The sequence below is a fragment of the Triticum aestivum genome, chromosome 2B (assembly GCF_018294505.1).
Source record: "Triticum aestivum cultivar Chinese Spring chromosome 2B, IWGSC CS RefSeq v2.1, whole genome shotgun sequence".
NCBI classification, from domain to species: domain Eukaryota; kingdom Viridiplantae; phylum Streptophyta; class Magnoliopsida; order Poales; family Poaceae; genus Triticum; species Triticum aestivum.
This window is the reverse complement of record NC_057798.1, coordinates 26,069,062-26,092,326: the sequence shown is the minus strand read 5'-3', so window position 1 is coordinate 26,092,326 and position 23,265 is coordinate 26,069,062. Positions and strand designations below refer to the sequence as shown.

The 23,265-nt window shown below is 42.3% G+C and overlaps 1 long non-coding RNA gene across 1 annotated transcript; it reads left to right on the top strand.

The window, feature by feature from the left end:
* Positions 1-15,954: 15,954 nt before the first annotated feature.
* LOC123040089 (uncharacterized) lies at positions 15,955-18,437 on the top strand. The gene is made up of 3 exons (XR_006418047.1): positions 15,955-16,281; positions 16,459-17,313; positions 18,235-18,437. It is a non-coding gene; the product is annotated as an uncharacterized lncRNA (long non-coding RNA).
* Positions 18,438-23,265: the final 4,828 nt, after the last annotated feature.

Below are 23,265 nucleotides of genomic sequence, written 5' to 3'. Positions count from 1 at the left end.
TCTCTTGACCTTCTGCTACAAGAAAGCACATTCCAGTGACAACAATAGCCAATGCCCATTAATACAGACCAAAAGTCAATTTAGTAGACCCATTGATCACAAATTTTCCCGATAGAAACATGATAGATTTATTCCTAGCTAGACTTTCATTAGCATCCAGATTAAATTCACCGCTATAAGAAAATCACAAACCTCAACATTGGGAACATAACTACAAATGTAAATCAACATTTTGAGTTGCTCTTAGATGCAATTCAAGGAAAACGAGAGCATGAGCTTGCTAGGTCGGATACCTCATTTGACTTGCTGTACAAATCCACCCAAAAGTGCATGATAATATAAACCGTGAGTACGGGGGCAAAGGGTAGTGCTCCAACATAAACTAATGCTTATACATAAATCTGCATATAAACCGAATCATTCGAGAAGCAAGCATAAATCACCAAATTAATCATCCCTAAACTGTGCAGCGCACTAAAATCTAGAGTCCGGTGAACACACAACCCATTTGATCCTCCCAGCCTGGCGAGTGGCCACTGGCAGCTTGTGTTGGTATCCAAAAACAAATATGTGATTAAGTTTATTTCTTCTTGAGGGAAAGAATTTAGTAAGCTAATTAATACTCCCTCCGTTCCGAATTACTTGTTTCGCGTATGGATGTATCTAGATGTATTTTAGTTCTAGATACATCCATTTCAGGGACGAGTAATTTGTAACGGAGGGAGTACATGCAATGGGAACTTACCTTTCTCTTTTCTTCTAAGGCACTTATGTTCTTACAAGATCTCTCCCTGCAAAAAGAAATCAATGTACTGTTGGGAACAATCAATTTTATATCTAAACAAATCTGTGTGAGAAAAATTACCAATACATATTATGATCAAATTTATTACCAGGGGAACCACAGATTGTAAACTTTTATTCAAGGGTGCTCATGGTGTTGACATAACTGACTCTTTCTCATTTATCAAGAACTCTGTGTGTTTCAAGAAGATAAATCCTGAAATTTTATATTCACAACCAAAAGAGAAAGAAAAAATATCAAAACTAATTCAGAGAATTTTATGATCCTAGAATATACGCCATGATTATAAGCATTTATGTGACACCACTATTTCGAAGCCACGGACTACACTAATACTGTTCTATTTCACTAACACATGTGTCGTGCATCGTTTTCAATTATCGATATGCAAAGTCAAAAAATCAATATTCTGAATTGAATGAGGCACAACTTTTTACATATACATCACATATGTTTTTTTAGCTACTACCGAATCAACATTGTGAACTATACATCATAACTGGGACGCTCCTATGTGTGCTTCAACTACACAATGGAAAGTATAAATGTTGACAAATGAACATAGCTAGTCTGCATCCTGCCATGTGCTAACTGATATATATTGAGCTTGCTATGTTGTGTTAAAATAAAATAAGCCGGTCTTTTCTCGGTCCCGCAAAAGGCCAGTCTTTTTCCTTCCTCAAACAAGTTTGTGACAGGAGTATGATTGCACTTCACATACACCAAGTAACAAACAAATAGTTTCAAATTAGAAAAACAGGGATTAGTAAGAAGGATATATTTCTCATTGTGCATATGGCTAAGCATCATAAATCAAAGAACTGAATCTCAAGATGCAACTTTTATCACCGTCAGGTATGAGTATCAATGCGCAGGTAGGCACTGCAGGTTTTAACATGATTCGTGCACACTAATTAGACATCTTTTTAGATGGTCCGTACTGAAGCATGTTGTACTAAAGCAGTACTTTCTTTTGATGTATACTTACTTGCTACTCCAACTTGCAGTACTGAAGCATGTACCACACTAATTTGACATCTTTTTAGATGGTCAGCTCCTTCTGACTTGCACATAGACATGGTGTCAGTTGTGTCAAAATAATGTACACAGCAACTAACCAAGCATAAGTCTCAAGTAATAGGACTATAAGTAGTCGAGCAACTGACTGAGTATAATATTCAAACGTTGCAGATTTGGTTTGCCTACAAAAAAGACAGAGTAACACATATATAAATGTCAATTACATAATTTATTCCAAATTAATAATTACAAGATGCAACAATAGATATAACCTTACATGGCGGTGGAGCTCCCTGCTCCTCTCCACCATGCATGGTGGCGGGGCTCCCTGGAGCCGACAAGTGTGAGGGAGGAGCTCCCTGCTCCTCTCCTCTGTTTTTGTGGGTGAGACCACGAGAGGAACCAGTACATTTTGAAGAGGGTGAGCATTTCCCTACTTTTCTCATAGTAGTATTGAATAACAGGTGGAATTCATTCCTGAAAAAAAAGAATAACAGGTGGAATTCATTCCTGAAAACATCAAAGTGCCACCGAATGGTGTCCATGTGTCATCATCTAATCCCCGAAGACAAAGAAATTGGGTGGCATGCAGGTCCAGTGCCACCAGCGCATCGATAGCAGCACCAGCCCATGGAGTCTGGTTGCGGAGGAGGCGCCGTTGTCGTTGAGGTGGAGGAGGTCGGCGAGGATTTCTTGCCTAAGGTGGAAGAGGAGCTTTCGGTTCCATCGGTGCTGGAGCGGGCCTTGGCGCCAGTCGTCGGAGTCGTCCGCGGGGAGGTCCAGCTCCAGGAGGTGGAACATGATCGGGTTCACCAGGGATGACATGGAGTGGCCCTTGAACGGCCGGTTCGACGGCGGCATTGCGCGCATGAACCCGTCGCGCTCTACCAACGTCCGCATGTAACCATATGCAGAGTCATCCTCCAGCGACAACGACGATGACGATGACGACTTGAACGCGACGATGGGGAGTAATCTGCGGCGGTGGTGCTGGTCGACCACATGCGTGTGCGAGCTCGCAGCCGGCGCGTGGCTGCGAGTGCGGAGGACGACGGTGGTGCCGCCTTTTCAATCGTTGTCTCAGCTGGTGGCTTCTTGACCCGCGTCGCGAAGCGCTCGCACCCGTCCGGTGGTCTCTGGCACTGGACGGCCTGCGGCGATAGCAGAGCTGCTCTGGTCGACGTGGTTGGAATTCGATCCTGAAGATATAGCTTCACTTAGCAGTCATAATGACTGTTCATGTCCGTAAGACACCTGTCAAACGTTAAGCATCTAACGAGAGCTAAAATAGTGTTCTACACGTAGAAATCACATTGTGAATTAATTTAACAAAATAGCAACCTTATAAATGGCAGTGCACCCACAAGATTGCTAGAAAATGATGCATATTCAAAAATATACAGAGGTAAAAGGCAAGGGAAGAAGTATCACCTTAGTTGTGCTAATACTATCATCCAGTTTTAATGATCTGCACTGAGCTGTGTCAGTTATCTCCACAAGCTTCCAAACCTTTGACTTATCCATTGACTCATCAGCTATTCCAAGTTTTACATCAACCAAGCTTCTCTTGTCCCCATTCTGTCAATAAAAGTAGAGAGTAAGATCAAGTTAGTTGGGATTGCAATGTAAATTGTTTTAATATTGAACTAGTTTTAATATTGAACCAATACTCTAATGCAATGGGTTGCTCTAATATGCAACTATGTATGCATATGATTAAAGCACATGCGAGAAACATACCTCCATTGTCTTCTGCTTAGAGACGGTTACACTAAAACAATATACTCTGTAATAGAAACCTGCTCGCTTTTGTAACATATCTCATTCTTATATTACGTCAACAATATAATGGACATGTGAGAAAGGGAATCAATAGAAAATACACTAAAACAAAGAGGTTACTCACACAACCCAAACTGAAGTACATCTACTCGATGATGCTTGATTTGGGACAAAGCTTTCGCTCCCCCAAATACTTCCATTGAGCCTCAACTTCATCTAATCAATACCAAAGCCTGCCCCAGTCTTAATGTTATGGCCACCACCGTGGAAAAATTGGTCAGTCAAGTGTTAAGAAATAACAACCGTTATTTATTAATATCACAATGATCTATACAAACTTGAATACAAGTGGAGCTACACAAACCCAGCACAAGGTGGACTAATTTTAGGTATTGCTACGCCTACGTTCCTTGGTAGCATTTTGGTCCTCCATACTCCATTCTCAGTGAATGAAGAGGCATCGAAATGTGAAGAGACACATAAAAAATAGGAGCTACCAGCAATATGGTAATGTTGCATTGCAAGAGGACACAACTAAGCATTGAAAGAAAAGAGTGAACACAACCCTAAAATCGTTCTGCACTTGCATGCAAATTTGAGGTATCACCAAGAAGATCTTTCATGTTCAAAAACATGAATAAAGCCAAATATTAGGAAATGAAAATCACTAAAAAAATATAATGAATTCTTTTGCCTGAAATTCCCCTTACAAACTACTAAAAACTCACAAAGTGTATATACATGCAGTGAAGGAATTTACATCCTGGAAAACCCAGAACTAAATAATAGTACTGAGTAACCTTGTGACGCTTTTACATAGAAGACCATAAGAGGATTTAGAATGGTTACTTATTTTCCATCATAGCTTCTAAAAACAGTATAAGAAAGAGTTAAACCAGAGAAGCGCATTGGAAATTTTTTGGGTCAATTTTCAGAAATTGACCAGTACGTGGAAGGGATTTTGGATTTTTGAAAAGTTTATACTGAAAACCATCATTGGTTTGTGGAAAGAAACTATTAATGGCATGAATCAAGAGGCCATCAAAACTATGAACTATTCAATGCCACTATCAGAAAGGAAATTACATTAGATAGTACTCCTCTGTAAAGAAATATAAGACCTTTTAGATCAGTGATCTACAAGGAGCACATCAGAAAACAAGTAGTTGAAGCAGTCCGTTTTCCGGATGATCTTTCCTGCATTCCTGCAGTAATACATCATGAACAGTGACTGTAGATTCCAATAAAAAAGGAGAGAAAGAAGTAAATGTGAAAGATAATGTATGAGAACGTCATGTAGTACTTACATTTTCTGTAAACATGTTTTGAGATTGTACAGTCAACCATGCCAACGACATTGCAACCTGATCTGATCTCCTCTCACCTACTAAATTTAGCAAGCATAAGTATCTATATTGGTGCCGTTAGTATGCGTGACATGGCATGTGATACGTCTCTGACATATCTACTTTTCCAAACACTTTTGCCCTTATTTTGAACTTTAACTTGCATGATTTGAATGGAACTAACCCGACTGATATTGTTTTCAGCAGAATTGTCATGGTGTTATTTATGTGCAGAAACAAAAGTTCTCGGAATGACCTGAAACTTCACGGAGATTATTTTTGGAAAATATAAAAAATACTGGCGAAAGAATCAAGGCCAGGGGGCCCACACCCTTTCCACGAGGGTGGGGGGCGCGCCCCCTGCCTTGTGGGCCCCCTGGAGCTCCACCGACCTCAACTCCACCTCCATATATTCACGTTCGGGGAGAAAAAAAATCAGAGAGAAGGATTCATTGCGTTTTACGATACGGAGCCGCCGCCAAGCCCTAAACTCTCTCGGGAGGGCTGATCTGGAGTCCGTTCGGGGCCCCGGAGAGGGGAATCCGTCGCCATCGTCATCATCAACCATCCTCCATCACCAATTTCATGATGCTCATCGCCGTGCGTGAGTAATTCCATCGTAGGCTTGCTGGACGGTGATGGGTTGGATGAGATTTACCATGTAATCGAGTTAGTTTTGTTAGGGTTTGATCCCTAGTATCCACTATGTTCTGAGATTGATGTTGCTAAGACTTTGCTATGCTTAATGCTCGTCACTAGGGTCCGAGTGCCATGATTTCAGATCTGAACCTATTATGTTTTCATCAATATATGAGAGTTCTTGATCCTATCTTGCAAGTCTATAGTCATCACCTACTATGTGTTATGATCCGGCAACCCCGAAGTGATAATAATCGGGACCAGTCCCGGTGATGACCATATTTTGAGGAGTTCATGTATTCACTATGTGTTAATGCTTTGGTCCGGTACTTTATTAAAAGGAGGCCTTAATATTCCTTAGTTTTCGCTAGGACCTCGCTGCCATGGGAGGGTAGGACAAAAGATGTCATGCAAGTTCTTTTCCATAAGCACGTATGACTATATTCGGAATACATGCCTATATTACATTGATGAATTGGATTTAGTTCTGTGTCACCCTAGGTTATGACTGTTACATGATCGATCACATTCGGCATAATTCTCTATCACCGATCCATTGCCTACGAGTTTTCCATATATTGTTCCTCGCTTATTTACTTTTTCGTTGATATTGTTATCACCACTATAAAACACCAAAAAAATTACTTTGATCCAAACCTCCATGTGTTGAGTGAAATGTAGTGCCTACTTGTGAGATCCTAACACTTGGTATTCAGATCCAGGTCACCACCCTTCCACCTCCAAAATTTTCTCACCACCACCACAAAATTATCAAATGCACAACTGAAGCAACCCAACGGGTGGTCGTGCAACTGCACACTAGACTGAAAGATAGCAAAATGTACAATATAACATGATCTTAACATCCCCTGCGGTCAGTATCAACGTGTCATGATGCTGAGGCTGGAGCGAAAATCGCCGCCTTCCTCTTTGGCTGGCCAGGTGTCCTGCCGCTCGTCCCCGGATATTGTCGGCGGCGGCGCCGGCGTGCCCGTGCTGCTCCTTCACTACTGTGACGTGGTGGTTGGGCGTTGTAATGCTGGTTGAGCTCCACGACGCTGAGCTGGCGCGCGGGATGTGTTCAATGATGAGAGCATCTCCAACAGACGGGCTATATAAGCATCGCGCTAAAAAATTTGTGGTTTTTGCGCGTGCTACTGCTCCGGGCGCTCCAGCGAAGACGCAAAAACCACGCGTGCGGCATAACTAGTTCAGGCGCGGGCCGAAACGCCATCGCGCGTCGTTTATTTGCTGCGCCCGCTCCCGCGCGCTGGACACTCGAGCGCCCGCTCGCAACTTCCACCTATCCCCATCCAGCCGCTGGCGCCGCCGCCGCCCGCGTCATCCCATTTGTTTCGGCAACCGTTCCGGCACTTCCCCGGCCTATCCCCGCACCAGCCGTTGCTTCCTCCGTCTCCCTCTAGTTGCCGCAGACCCTCGCGCGCGGCATTCCTCCGACGAACAACGCCAGGCCGCCCACTGCCGCTCGGCGCCCGCAAGGTGTTCAACAAAACTCTTGCAAGGTATGTATTGCTTCAACTTCACATTTTTTACATGAATTTGGTGCATGTTGTTTGTAATTTTTATAGCCTAGTTTAAATTGAACATTGTAGATAAACCCGGGCAAACGTCGGGGCGGGCTTGTAAAAACCCGAGCTTCATTTCTCAAGCCCAAGTCCGGTCCAAAGCCCGAAATACTCCCTGTTTTCAAGCCCGAGCCCGGCCTAAAAACAAGCCCGAAGCCCGAAAGCCCGGCCCAAATGATGTTTTTTAGTACACACACGTGCAAGCCCGGCCCGAACTATCTTTCGGGCTGCAAAACAAAGCCCTAGCCCGGCCCGAATGTCAAGCCTGACCTGGCCCGGCCTGGGTTTTTCGGGCCGGGCTCGGGCTGGGTCATCGTGTTGGGCTGCCCATGCCCGGGTTTAATTGTAGATGAGTTCGTCATATGATTTTTTCAAAGAATAATTTGATATTGAAGAGGAGGAGGATCTTGCAATTATCCTAGCTATGCACATCAATAAAAAACCGAAGCACGATGGTTCGGTTATGGGTCGACAGAAAATTTGGAGGGATAGGATCGATGCCCACAACAGATTGATCAGACACTATTGTGCGGATCCTCCCGTGTACCCTGAGTCGTACTTCCGGCACCGGTTAAGGATGAGCACCGAGTCGTTCAGGCGCATTGCAGATAAACTAGCGAGTCATGACCGGTTTTTTTAGCAAAGGAGGAATGCCGCCAGAGAGCTCGGGCATAACACCTTTCAGAAGGTGACAACCGCTTTGCGTATGTTGGCATACGGTATGCCCGCTGATCTAGTTGATGATCATTTGGCCATGGGTGAGAGTCAAGCCATCATGTGTGTCAAGCACTTCGCAGTCGAAATTGCGCAAGTGTTTGGCCAGGAGTATTTGAGATCTCCCAATGTTGAAGATGCCGCAAGGCTATTGGAGATGAACAAAGCTTGCAGCTTCCCAAGTATGCTTGGCTCAATAGATTGCATGCATTGGAGTTGGAAGAATTGTCCTAAGGCATGGCATGGCCAATTCCATGGCCAAAAAAAGGATTCCGCTATAATCCTTGAAGCAGTGGCCGATCAAGAGACTTGGATTTGACATGCTTTTTTTGGAATGCCTGGATCTTTGAATGATATCAACGTTGTTAATCGGTCATCACTGATGAATAAGATTGCAAATGGTGAACTGTGAATGACCGTACATACAACTATGGCTATTATCTTGCGGATGACATCTATACAAAGTGGCAAAAATTTGTGAAGCCGTTGAAAAAACCGGAAGGTAAGAAAAATCTTGATTTCCACAATGCTCAGGCGGCGGCTAGAAAAGATGCGAAGAGAGCTTTTGAGATTTTGCAAGCCCAATTTGCTATTGTGAGAGGACCGGCTAGAATTTGGAATCAAAAGATGCTTTGGTACATCATGCACGTTTGTGTGATCATGCACAACATAATCATCGAGAATGAGCGTGGCCAAGATGTAGACTACTCTCACTATGACCTCTTGGGACATCCTGTGCGGGTGCGGCGGAGGGCGGCCAGGGTGGCCTGTTTTGTTGCCTCCTATCATGTCATTCGGCGTGCCGAAACTCATGATGATCTTCAAAAGGATCTCATCAAGGAGTGGTGGGCATGGAATGGCCCACAAAGAGCATCATGATTGTGCGTTTGATGTTGTATTGTTGAACTATTTGTTGTATTGAAAGATAAACTATTTGTTTGAGTTGTAATAACGAAATTGAACTATTTATTGTGGATTCATTTTGTTTGTGTTTGATCTTCTTGTTTGTGTTTGGAGTGCATATGTTGTTTGTGCGAGAGCGCGCGCGTAGTATTTTTGCAGCGTCTGCTGGAACTAATCACGCGGTCTAAAATTTACAGCTGGCCGCTAGAGTCAGCGGAGCGTTGCGCAAAAACAGACGATCAACGCGCTGCAAACACTTTTTTAGCGCTCCGCGCGTTGGACGGCTGTTGGAGATGCTCTGAAGTCGAGGAGGTTGACGCAATTTGTAAACTTGACTGTGATGTCTCCGTTTAAGTAATGAAAAGTGTTTTATTCTCTTTTTTTTCTTCCGGGCAATGAAAAGTGTTTTATTCGCAAAAACAAAACAAAGAAGTCGCGATGTGCTCTACTGTACGCCTACGGACTGCGGTGATGCTATATAGGCAGTATGTGCTCGACAGTCATCTTACAGAGCCCTAGCTTGAGGGACACGAACACGATCGACTATAATGGTAGTCAAGTCAACTCCCCCCAAAAGAAAAAAAAACAGCGAGTGTTGGCTCGCGTCCATGCCCGGGCGCACGCCATGAACGCACATGCCTCGCCAACGCCGCCCGCCCGCCCCTGCCCTGCCCTGCCCGTTGTCGTCTGCGTCACCGGCTTGGCGCAGAGCGCGTGCACCACCTCGCGCCCCCGCGCAGCGGCAAGCCGGTCTCGCCGGTGCGACGCTGGAGGTTTAGGAGACCACGCTCCTGCGCATCATTCCGACGAACCTTTTCTAAAAAATCATTCCGACGAACACCCTAAAGCGCCAGCGTGAGGCGCGCGACGGTTAGGCTTAGAGTCGTCGCCTTCCAGCACCTGGCGTGCCTTCGTGGCAGGGGACGTGGACGGCATGTCCTCCTTTTGCTCCATGCTCCGACCGGGGCGGCGCTGCTGCTGCCATCCTCCCTCCGGAGCCGGAGGCCGCAGCCACGCTCTTCTCCGCGGCGAGATGGTTAAGCGTAAGAAAGAGCTCGTCGGTGGTGGTGAGCGAGCTGCCGGACGTGGTTCGGTTAACTTTTTAGGTCTGTCTATGTCACATCTAGATGAGAGATAGTATCTCACATCTAAGATGATGCCTTTTTTTTATTGTCCAGCCAAACTGTTGTTTTATTGTTTGTTGGTTTTTCTATCTATATATCCGGCTCAGTTTCTGGGAAAAAAAAGACGCGCAAAACAATAAAGCGCACGGCACCAGATGTCGAACTTCCAACCTCCCACTCCTATACACGCACTTATAGCGACTATAACTAAGGACTGTTCTTGTGTAATCAGAGACGCGAACAATTAATAACTCGGCCAGCATCAGATCTGGTCAGTGGTCACTAGCTGCGTTTTTCACTCTTATTTATAATTAATTTTCTGTAAGGAACAAAATTTGGTCAAAACATGTTCATGAATTTACATATTTTTAAAATTATGAAAAATGTTAACGAATACCAAAAAAATTATAATTGTGGTGAACAATCCATTAATATATCATGATTACTTTCTGAATACACACATTTTTTTGCAATATACGGTGAACATTCTTTATTTATATACAGTGAACTTTTTTATATACGATGAACTAAAAGCGAACTTTTTTATATACATTGAACTAAAAGCAAACAGGGAAAAACAAAAGAAACGAGAAAACCAAATAGAGTAAATAGATAAATAAGAAGAGAACAAAAAAGAACACATTTTGATTTTTTTTAAATCATAAACATGAACAATTTTGGAAAAATGAACAAATTTAGATATTTGAAACATTTATTAAAACTTGTGAATTTATATAAAAAAGAATCATAAAAATGAGTTAAATTTTTGAAAAATAGAAAAAATAAAAGCAGAGCAAAAACAATGAAGAAAATGATAAATAAAAAACAAAAAACATGAAGAAAACAAAACAAAAAACGTATCCTAACGACTTGGGGGGCTCATCTGCAGTTTGTCCGCTGACGAGGGTGGACTTGCAAGTACGACAAAAAAAGTCGCACCCCTAGTGGCAAGTCGAGGGTGGACTCTCAATTGGGAATAAAAAAGATCGGACCCTAGTTGCGAGTCGAGTTTGGACTTGCAACTGCGACCAAAAAGGTTGGGCCCTAATTGCGAGTCAAGGGGTGGAATTGCAACTGAGAAAAGAAAAGGTCGAGCTCCAGTTATGAGTCAATGGTGGAATTGCAACTGGGACAAAAGATTGGGTCCTAGTTGCAAATCGTGGGTGGACTCCAAATTGGGACTAAAAATGGGCCCCAATTGCGAGTCGAGTGTGGATTCGGAAACAAAAGAGGTTGAGCCCTAGTTGCGAGTCAAGGGTGGACTTGCAACTCAACAAAAAAGGTTGGACCCAGTTGCGAGTCGAGGGTGGACTTGTGACTTGGACAAAAAATGTTGGGCCCTAGTTGCAAATAAAGGGTGGACTTGTAACTCGAACACAAAAGGTTGGGCCCCAGTTGCGAGTTGAGGGTGGACTTGCAACTCGGACAAAAAAGGTTGGACCCTAGTTGCAAATAAATGGTGGACTTGCAACTCGGACACAAAAAGGTTGGGCCCAGTTGCGAGTCGAGGGTGAACTTGCAACTCGGACAAAAATGGTTAGGTCCTAGTTGCGAGTAAAGGGTGAACTTGCAACTCAGACAAAAAAGGTTGGTCACCAGTTGCGAGTCGAGGGTGTCTTTGCAACTTGGGAAAAAAGGTCTACCCCATTTGTGTCGAGAGTGAACTTGCAACTAGGACAATGATTGAGGCCTAGTTAAAATCGAGGATATACTTTCAACTGGGACAAAAAAGGCCGAAGCCCCGTCGCAGTCAAGGGTATAATTGCAATTAGGACCAAAAGTGTCGAGACCCGGTTGCGAGTCGAGAGTGCAATTACAACCGGGAAAAAAAGGCCAGGCCCCAGTTGCGACTCGAGGGTGAACTTGGAACTTGGACAAAAAAGGTTGGATCCCTATTGCGAGTTGAGGGTGGACTTGCAACTGGGACAAAAAAATGTCATGTCCTAGTTACAAGTCGAGGGGGGTATTGCAACTAAAACAAAGAAGTTCAGGCCTCAATTGCGAGTCGAAGGTGCACTTGCAATTGAAAAAAAAAATCGGATCCAGTTGCGAGTCGACGATGGACTTGCAACTAGAAAAAAAAAGGTCGGATTCCAGTTGCGAGAAGAGAGTGGACTTGCAACTCGGACAAAAAACGTTGGGTTCCAGTTGCGAGTCAAGGGCGTACTTGCAACTGGGACAAAAAAGTCAGGCCTCAGTTGCGAGTCGAGGCTGACAAAAGCGGAGCCGAACAGGCCTAGACAACAAACATGATACATAATAAAACAAACAACAACAAACGAGGCGGAAGGTAGAGAGAGCGCTTTCATGAAAATTACAGGAAGTAAATTGACCGGTGAATTTTAAAAACGTATAAAATTTTGAAAATCATGGATTTAAAAAGACCAAATAAATAAAGAAAACAAAAAACAATTGTTTAAGAACCAAAATAAAATAAATAAATAAATAAATTAGGAAAAAACAAACAAGGGAAAACAAAACAACTCTTATAGCAAAGTTTTATCCTACAATAATGCACTTAGATGTAAGGTACTATTTCACATCTATAGCAAACCCGTAAAATAAAAAGGTCAAAGAAAATGGAAAACCAAATAAAGATAATAGAGAAAAGAAAGAAAAATAAAAACAACTAGATGATAATTCTTATCAAGAAAAACACATTAAAATATGTAGAAAATACAAAAAACGCTCAGGGAAAAAAAGAAAAAGAAACGACAGCACGCCCAGCATTCCCTTCCATCTTCTCCCCGTCACACATTTTAGAAAATAAGAAACGCAAAAAAAAATGTATCTGGCCGTGTGGACATGATGATGCGATCTATCCATTCATCACAAAATGCATGCACGATCCATCAGCCCATAACACACAAGAAAAAACAAATAAACAGGCTAGCAAACAAACAAACTACAGAAATTGACTTGCTGCGGAGAAGGAAAACGGCCCACCCATCTCCACATCGTAGAAAAGGGCCGACGGGCGAGACAAGAAAGCGTGACGCGGGACAAGCACGAGATCTCCCTTGCACGAATTTTAAAGACAAAAATCCAATGGTAAAAGACTTAAATGTGAGATAGCTATTTCACATCTAGATGTGAAATAGCAAACCTGTAACTTTTTTTGAGAACTCGCCACTTTATTACTCAAGAATGTTCATAGGCACACGCGAAGAGTCACGGGCATTACCCAACCAAACATGTCTACCCATACTCAAATTACATGCAAACTTGGCGGGGTTTGTGAGCCTCAAAATTATGATTCCTAGGCTCATGAACAAAAGAGCAAAAAGCAAAACTATCCCTATAATTCATTATTTCATGTACTATGACCGCATGAGGACCTCCTGTCCCCTTGTTTAAATCATTTACCACTCCCAGGCAATCTGACGCCAACTTCATTCTCTGCACAAGTAGATCATCCGTCAGTGCCAAAGCTTCCCTGCATGCAAATGTTTCCAATATGGTTGGGTCAGTGATCCCACGATACACTACGACTGAGGATCCGAGGTACATTCCCGTGTGGTCACGACACACAGCCGATACCGCTCCCCGCGTCTATTGCGCGCAACGGCGCCATCGACATCGATCTTCATGTCTCCCTCTGCCGAAGCCAGCCATCGTTGGGAGTTATTCTGCCGGACCCCCGTTCCATTGTTCTTCTGTCTCACCACAAGTTTCGGAACCTGATCCAGCTCATTTATATAGTGATAAAAAAAAGATGAGGTTTGCTATGGCGATTGGAAAATTCCTTCGTGAATTGCTTGTTTCCATGCATACCATATCGACCAAAGTGTCACCACCATCTTTGTAAACATGTTCTGTTCGAGGGTCTTGTTCAACTGGAATAACCAGTTTTTTGCTCACGATTCTTCATTTTTCAGACATCGTTGAGACCAAGAAGGGATCAGCCAACGCCCATGTACATCTTGCATGAGTGCATGATAACAATGCATGGCGCCATGAACCTGGGACACCGCACGAAGGACATGCGTCCCTGGTGGACATGTTCCTTTGGTTAAGTACGTCCGTTGTTGGCAATGAGTGGCGGGCCAAGCGCCATAGGAACACTCGAAGCTTCGACGGTTCAGTTAACTTAAGAAGCCCCGACGCACCACTCGCGTGTTTCGGCCCAACCCAAGTTCACCGGCCTAAACGGATCGGGTCGTTGAGGACCAGATCCTGAAGAAGCGATAGCTCCTATTGGACGCAACGCTCGTTGCGTCCAATAGCGCACCGACGCACATGGGGCACCGTGATTGGGACGACCCGCTCCAAGGCACCGAAGCAAAAAAGAGAAGGCTAGCGCGACAAATGCTGAGGACCGAATCGAACTCGTGACCGCCGTATTGTGAACCACTGAGGCTAGCCACAACAACCAACAGCTACTAGTGACTTGTAGCATCACAAAGCGTATAAGAAGTGAGTATAACGGCGTATTCACAGTAGCAAGTTGTTTCTTGTACCGTATAGAATTCTAAATTATTTGAAAATATTGTGGAAAGCACATACAGTTTTATGAAGAAAGAAAATGGGAACAAAATTTGTAATTTTCAACACTTTTTTTGTATAACCCAAATATTTTTGGAAATTCTGAATTTTTTCGTAAAAAGAACAAAGTTTGAAAGACGGACATTTTCTGAAATTACGAACATTTTTTAAAATTCCCCGAACACATTTTGAATTTGTGAAAAAATTTTAAAAACATGAAAAAACTTACAAAATGAGAATAATTTTTGAAATTAACGAATTTATTTAATTTGTGATTTTTTAAACTAGAACATTTTTTGGAAATTCATGAACAAAATTTTAATTTATGAACAAATTTGAAAATGCGAACATTTTCTCAAGTGTTAAGCAGATTTGACATTATAAATTTCTGAAATTTATGAACATTTTTTGAAAATAAGCAAACAGTTTTTGAAGTTCTAAAGTTTTTATGAACATTGAACATTTTTTATATTTCTGAACGAAATTTGAATATAGTGCATTTTTGAATTTTTGGAATGTTTGTTTTTAAATGCGAACATTTTTGAAATTTATGAACATTTTTTCAAAAAGAAAAAAGTGAAAAAATTAAAAGATAGCATAAAAAGAAAAGGAGAAACAGAAAAAGGAAAACCAAATGAAACGGTAAAAACCAGAAAAGAAACAGCACAGAAAAACAAAGATTCAGGGAACCTGCTAGAAGGTTCGCAAAACCGTTGGCCGCGCTGTGTAAAGTCATCTCCCTCCAATTTGTTCTTCTGTTTTCTCCTGCAAACTTGTACTCCCTCCATTCCTAGATGTAAGTCTTTTTAGACATTTCAAATGAAATACAACACATGGATGTATGTAGACTTATTTTAGAGTGTAGATTCACTCATTTTGCTCCGCATGTAGTCATTTGTTGGAATCTCTAGAAAGACTTATATTTAGAAACGGAGGGAGTATCTGTGAGAGCATCCTGGGGCACAACGCCAGCAAACAATAGCAATACAGGCACGCTCTGCTCCACTAAGCAGTTGATTGATCATGGCCGCTCTTAACAGCAAGAGTGTGGGTTCCTCCGCTGCTGCCACCCTGACTCAAGGCATCAAAGTTCAGTGCAAGCTCTGTTTCGCTTCCTGAGTTCCCGTGTTGCCACTTCACCATGTAAAAGGGCTACCGTGAGTCCCAGGTTGGCGTGCGTATGATGAATCCTGGTGATCGGTGTCCCAGATGATGTTGCCATTTGCCCACCGTGATTGTGCAATAAAGCTAGGCTTTCACCCAAAAACACAAGACTACGCAAAGACATTGAAGTAATTAAGGACAGTATAACCGAATCCTTTCCGAGCAATCTCAGACTATCAGGCATTTCAACCATCCGATTTCAGCTTTGGATCATTCATGGCCGTCTGATGCACTACTGCGTTGGCCCCGCGTGGGCCAATCCTGGGTCGTACGTCCGTGGCCGCCCTATTCCAGAAACCAAAACGGCGGTCTCTCGATCATTGTTGTGGGTTGACGTCCGATGCCGAGCGGACGGTGGCGATACGGCTCTGTATCCATCTCTGAGCCCTACCCCATTCTCTTCCCGCACCCACCTCGCCCATGCCCCCACCCCTCCCAATCTCGACCTGGATCGCCGGTTCGGTCTTCACCATAGAGAGAACGAGGGGGAGAGAGGCGATGGGATGGGAACTGGCATCCATGGATTGGAGTGAGCCGCGAAGCACATCTCTGCGGAGGTCGAGATGCCCGGATCGTTGCCATTCTTTCTATACTCAAACGCACCAAAAAAAAGAAATCATGGCGACGGTGGCATCGGGTGCTACTGCCTATGAGTATGTCCATATCATCCAGGCGGAGAATCTCACCGGGAATGTTCCGTCCATCCTCTACAGGTTTGTATCTCTTCCCCTTCCGTGCACCCCAGATTCTTGATGGATTCAATTTGTCGATCTGGTCTGTCCGTGTTGGGGGAAGAGCAGATCAGAGGATGAGTACCAAAGGATCCGATTGCAGAAATTGGTAGCAATCGGAGGCTTGCCAGTTGTGATATATTGCTCCTTATCACGCAGGCGATAGGGCTATCCCGATCTCGTCCTCGAGGAACAACGCTGTTCACCACTGCTTGTCAGGTTGTCGGCTGAAGACCTGTTCAACCAGTGTCTTCGGATGCTATTGTCCAAGACAGCCTCCACGCTTCTGCCCTACATACAGACTATCCATGTCTATCCCTAGATATGTGGGGAGGAGCAAGCAGGAGGGCAAGGAGGAGCACACCTCTATCATGTACTCCCTCCGTCCAAAAATACTTGTCGGAGAAATGAGTGTATCTAGACGTATTTTAGTTCTAGATACACCCATTTTTATCCAATTCTTCGACAAGTATTTCCGGGCGGAGGGAGTACGTATGTATTTTCACTTTATGATAGCCAAAACAGATATCATTTTATTAGATTGATGCTTATATGAAAAAGATTGAAACAACTCGTTTAGCTTGATTGGTTCTCAAAGCCTTCCATTGAAACAGTACATCAGATGGAAGGACAATCTAATTTTGTATTATCCCGTTTCGAATTGTAGGCACATGATCATTTTGGGAGCACCAAACATTATGTAGTGCTTGATGCTTATATATGTAAAAGTAACATAGAAAAATCCTCTCTAAAGCTAACATGGTTTTCACAGTATAATGTTCAGTTTTGCGTTAAGCACTTAAGATACACTTCCCCCTCCATCCCCTCCCTGCACCATCGCTGCCGCTCAGCCGACGAAGATGCCGCGTTCTGCGGTGCCGGCGAACTCCCACACGATTCATCCTCGACAGTTCGGCAACAGGTAGCAGCAGCTCATCTGTGACGTCACCAAGGACAGTAAGAACCCGCTGTGTGGCCTTCCCCAATGAGTCGGTCATCCTCTGCCCGGTTATTGTAAGTCTACACACATTAGTTGATCGATCATTGCTATTACAGAGTACTATGCATACCATTTTTTCATGCTTATGGCACTGATGTTTCCTCAACAATTCTTTTGCGTATGAACAACTGTGCAACATCTGCCCCTACCACAAGACGTAAACTTGTACTTCGCAGTAACAATCAAGCTCTACTATTAGAGGGACGGTGCAGTAGGCATATCTTCCTACATTTATGTGAATTCGGAAAATATCACCAATGATGTCTGTCTGATAATGTCTTATATAGCTGAGTGGTGAGGAATAGTTCAGTTGGTCTGGCCATGATTGATATTATTGACGAATTAGAAACTTTTGAATTATGTATGCAGATTTGTTCATTACAGGGATGTGTTATTTTTCCTAACAAAGATACTTTAGTTTATTGACAACTTTTCGAATCTGTAACCCTCGATTTTGTACCGTCTTAAGTAATGATTGTCTGCCATTTCCAAGTGCGACTACGCGTGTTAGTATACATAGTTTCTATACAACAAACTGTAATCAGATATTGCTTGTGGTTTGTGAACTTTTCGCCGCAGAATATTACTGGAGAGTTTATTTTGCATGCCTTATTTCAGTTTAGATCATACTAACGTGGGGCTGTAATTAACAAAACATTGTTTTTCGTGTAAAAAGGACTTAATGAGACTGGTACTTTACCAATTGGAAAATCAGCAACGGCTAGCGAATTAAGGTGTTCTTTTTTAGTTCTACATAGTTCTGCTGCTGAAATGTGTTCGGCCACTTCTTTGATAGTGGAAAGAAAGAAAAACTTTTTACTGGTCATTCTGTCATTGAAAATTGCATCTAACATTTTGTTTAAACTATGGAACTGGGTTCTTCGTGGGTTTTCAAACATTTGTCTTTTTGCTTACCGTGTGTGACTTAACTGCAGATGAAACATTTCTTGAGGTCTACTTTCAAACCAGTTATCAACAAGACCATCTCAGGAACATAATACAAGAATGTCGAATGAAACAGACATGCTACTATTCATGGATGGAATATGTCTTCAATTTCATCAAGTTCATCCCTGATCTTATAGAGCAAAATTATGTAATATGCAAATGTAAATTTGATTTCATTTTACCAGATAAACTCGGCTTGGTTGAATTTACTAATCTGGCCAGTTAGCTAATTATCTTGTCATGTGATGCACAAGATGAAGGCTTGTACATTATTTCTGAAAATATAGGTAATCTATTCATTATATTACATCAATATCCTCTACACTTTGTTCGGTATAGGAACGTTTCTTTTATTAGTGCCTGGAAATTATTGTTTGTAACCAAAGCTAAAGGATAGATGAAGTCGAGCTACAAGATCTGATACTTTGGATCAGATTACTTTATTAAAAATAACAGGATAATATATGGGCATGAAAAATAGGTCGGAACGTTTGATGGAGTTTTAAGCAACGTGATGACACTGAAGAGAAGCACCGCCATTCTATGCCATCTGTGGTCATCGCGCAAGGCATGTTGTGCTCGAAGCACTCCAATGAAAATAACTGATTGACAATAACAACATTATTGGTATGCTTTCATCACTTGCTTAATATTGTTATTAATTTCTAACTAAACCATACATTTGTACAATTCTACTCATTGACTGAGAAATATTGAGAAAGTTTATGTAAGATTAACTTTCATATTTCATGCTTGTATATTTAAGCAAAATCTGATCGTTTTCATTGTAAAATAAAAGGGCGCGGCAACGCGCGCCATCAATGATCTAGTACTCCTTAAAATGCATCACATCCCATACCATTTAAAGAAAACCTAATTCGCAAAGGGTACAGTGGCAAGAAAAGCTATGACAGAGCTCGATCGTGCTGTACGTACACCGTATGGCAATAAAAAATTGGGCATGCTTTTGTGGCGCTGTACCTATAATAGGAAAACATCAAGAAATTATAACTAGAATACACATTTTTCTTACAGTTATAACTAGAATACACAATAATTATACACAATGCTAGGTTACACACCAAAAAAGTCGGATAAGAAATGTATGGTACGTATGTGGGCATGTGGCACAAAAAAGAAAGGAAAATGTGGTAGCTAATACTACAAAAAATATGTAAATAATTCATGAGCAGTGCTACGCCTCAGTCAAATGATAAGTTGATTAGACCGGCTGCCTTGGCAACCGTCGGATGCTGCTCGAAACAGACGGTCGATCTGTCACCCCATCTAGTCATGGACCTTGCACCAACTACCTTGTTGCGCTAAGGGGCATTGCAACACAAACCTTTGCAAAAAAGGTCCCAACTAGCCACAACCTTTCCGACAAGGTCTTTGTTGCGCTCAGAGGCTTTGCAGCATGAACCTTGTTGTAAAGGTTAGTTGAGACAAAGCTCCGCCGAGATCGGTGGGGAGAAAGGTGGAAGAAGTAGGAGAAGAATTGGGCTTGAAACACCTGAGTGCCGCCTTTGTTCTACCGATAACACAAACCTTGTTGCAAAGGTTTGTCAAATCATCGAGAGAAGGTTGAGAGTAGGAGACTGATTGGGTTTGCAACACCTCAGTGCCGCCTTTGTACAACCAATAGCCAGTCGACGCGTGTGAATCCAGAAACATGGTTGAATCCTTGAGATATTAGGCATCCAACTTTCATCGCCGTGGTGCCGCCCCTAGCTCCGGTTTGCAAGGCACATCCTCCTCACGGACGCAACACCGCTGTTGCTTCGCAACACCGCAAGCCCTCACGACAGCACCATCCCTAACCTTGCGGCAGCAGCCGTCACCACTCAGGACACTCAGCAGGTCTTTGCCCGCGTTTTCAGTCACTGGGCTTGTGTACCAGCGTTGCCGCCTTCTTAGCACCGGCGAGCGGCAAGCTAAACAGCAGTTGGGTGCGGCAATAGCGCACGAGTCTTTCCATCTTGCTATGTATTTCTCTCTTCCTGTTTTCTCTTATACAGGTGGATAAGGTCGGGAGGAAAATGAATGGACAAGATGCTCTGAGTGCGTGGTTGTGGTGGCAGTCTGCGAGACGCCTTGATCTTGCCAATCTCAAGACGAAACACGTGGTCGGTGCAACACACGGATCCGTCATCCTTAATTAAAATCTCTACTACTATTACTTAAAAAGAACGTAAGGTTTTCGTTTTATCTTTCTTTCCACCATTTCTTGGTCCAACCTGCCCTATATGATAATCAATCACGTTAATTACTTACTTTCTGAACCAATTTCATTTTAATTTACTTACCAAACTTCTCATCAAAACAAAGGTAAATCATGGATAGGATTTGATAAACATTTATTTACCCAATAACATTAATATGGGCAGGTAGATCACAAGACCTGCTAAAATATTTATATTTTGTGGCAACACACGTGCATTGTCCTTTTTATTATAAATTAAGAAAAAGAATATTGTTCCTTTTCCTGCCAGGTAGAATGCTTCGTCCAACATTCCATGAAACACGTGGTCAGTGCAACACACGGATCCGTCATCCTTAATTAAAATCTCTACTATTATTTATTACTTAAAAAGAACGTAAGGTTTTCGTTTCATCTTTCTTCCCACCATTTCTTGGTCCAACCTGCCCTATATGATAATCAATCACCTTAATTACTTACTTTCTGAACCAATTTCATTTTAATTTACTTACCAAACTTCTCATCAAAACAAAGGTAAATCATGGATAGGATTTGATAAACATTTATTTACCCAATAACATTAATATGGGCAGGTAGATCACAAGACCTGCTAAAATATTTATATTTCGTGGCAACACACGTGCATTGTCCTTTTTATTATAAATTAAGAAAAAGAATATTGTTCATTTTCCTGCCAGGCAGAATGCTTCGTCCAACATTCCATATTTTTCCTGATGATAACTCCTTGAAAACCGCCACAATTGTCTCATCTTTTATTGACTTGCCAAATAAACTATATTTTCTTTGGCAAGCTAATAAGTGATCATTTAAATTTAGAAAGAATAGTGTTCCTTTTCCTGCCAGGTGGAGTGTTTCGTCCAACATTCCATATTTTTCCTGATTATCTCATTTTTTATTGACTTACCAAATGAACTATATTTTCTTTGGCAAGTCAATAAGTGATTACAAAAAAACTCATGACTGAATTTGGTAAATATTTATTTACACAATCAAATAATACGGAATTATGGGCTAATGTACTAGAATATTTATAACCCGTAGCAACGCACGGGCATATACCTAGTAAATTCCAAAAAACATATATACATCAAAATTTACACAGAGGACCACCTTAATGTAATAGATGTAGAGATAGACTACAGATTACACAGAGGACCCGAAGCTTCACCGGGTGCAGGAGAACAAAATTGGTGCATGATGTCTACTACAGAACTTTATTCTTGTAGACTTTATTGAGCCTCCAAGCGCAGACTTTTGTAAGACAGCAACAAAATTCCCTCAAGTAGATGGCCTAATGACAACAATACAATACGTGTCTCGCTATCCCTTCTATCACGAGGTGAGGACACCACAAGATCGAACCAATCACAAAGCACCTCTTCCACTGAAGATAAATCAATCTAGTTGACCAAAGCAAACGGATAGATCGGGAAGAAATAAAAATCTATAACAATCATGCATAACAAAATTTATAAAAGACTAAATTACTTTCAATGAATATTTCAATCATAAAACCCCACAATTCATCGGATACCAACAAACACACTGCAAAAGAAGATTACATCAAATAGAACTCTAAGAAGATTGAAGAGAACATTGTATTGAAGATCAAAGAAAGAGAGAGAAGCCATCTAGCTACTAGATATGGACCCGTAGGTCTGTGGTAAGCTACTCACGTGTCATCGAAAGGCAACAAAGATGATGTAGAAGCCCTCCGTGATCGATTCCCCCTCCGGCAGAGTACCGAAGAAGGCCCCTAGATGGGATCACGGAAGAACAGAAGTTTGCGGCTGCGAAAAAAGTGTTTCAGGTGACTCTCTCTTGGTTTGGGAATATTTATGAATTTATAGGCTTGGAATTATGTCAAACGAAGTTTCATGGGCCCCACAAGCTCAGGGGCGCGCCCTGTGAGCTCATGGCTCTCCCGTAGCTCTTCTGGCCTCCTGCCGAAGCTTCTACAGTCCCTTCTGGTCCAAAAAAAGTCATTGTAAAGTTTATCGTGTTTGGACTTTATTTGGTACTGATATTTTGAAAAGCGCGCGTTGGATGGCACAACACGTCCGAACAACGTGCTCCGAACATATGCAGACGGTTTAAGGGTCGGTGTTGGAGATGCCTTAAAAGCGTTTAGATCACTAACGTAATACAATATTATTTTACAGAGGGAGTAGTACGTAGCACCGTCGGGCGCCGATGACCCATCAGTGTGCACCATAACCCATAATTCCTTTTTAAGAAACTAGGTAATTGCCCACGCGTTGCAACGGGGCATAAATATTTTGTATGCAATTACCGTGATTTACCTACCATATCATAGTGCATACGCTTTGCTATGGAACCACAATAAAAAGGCGCGAGGAAATGATGTTTCAAATGAGTACACATTCAACTACCATTTCAGCCTTGCCACAATGCAATGTTTTCAAATTCAGTCCCTTTTAACTACCATTTCAACTACATTCGCAGTAGCTTCATTTATATTGGTTATAATTCCAACAGTGCACTGAATTGCATCGTACACACACATGCCAGACCATACGCATCAATCCACAAGCAACTAATTTGAAGATGTGAAAGTAAAAAAAAAAAGCTAAAGCATTCGAAAGTCTTGTTAGTTGCAACTCGTATAGTACAAGCATAGTCATACAAACCAAAATATGTTTGCAGTTTACTTATCTAATACGTACAATAGTTGAAGGGCACGCAAAGGCAACCGTGCCTTGAATCTTTCCCAGGAGAGACCGTGCCCTGCAAATTGCAACCCACGCGCACTTGCAGCTGCAAATAATCCACGCCG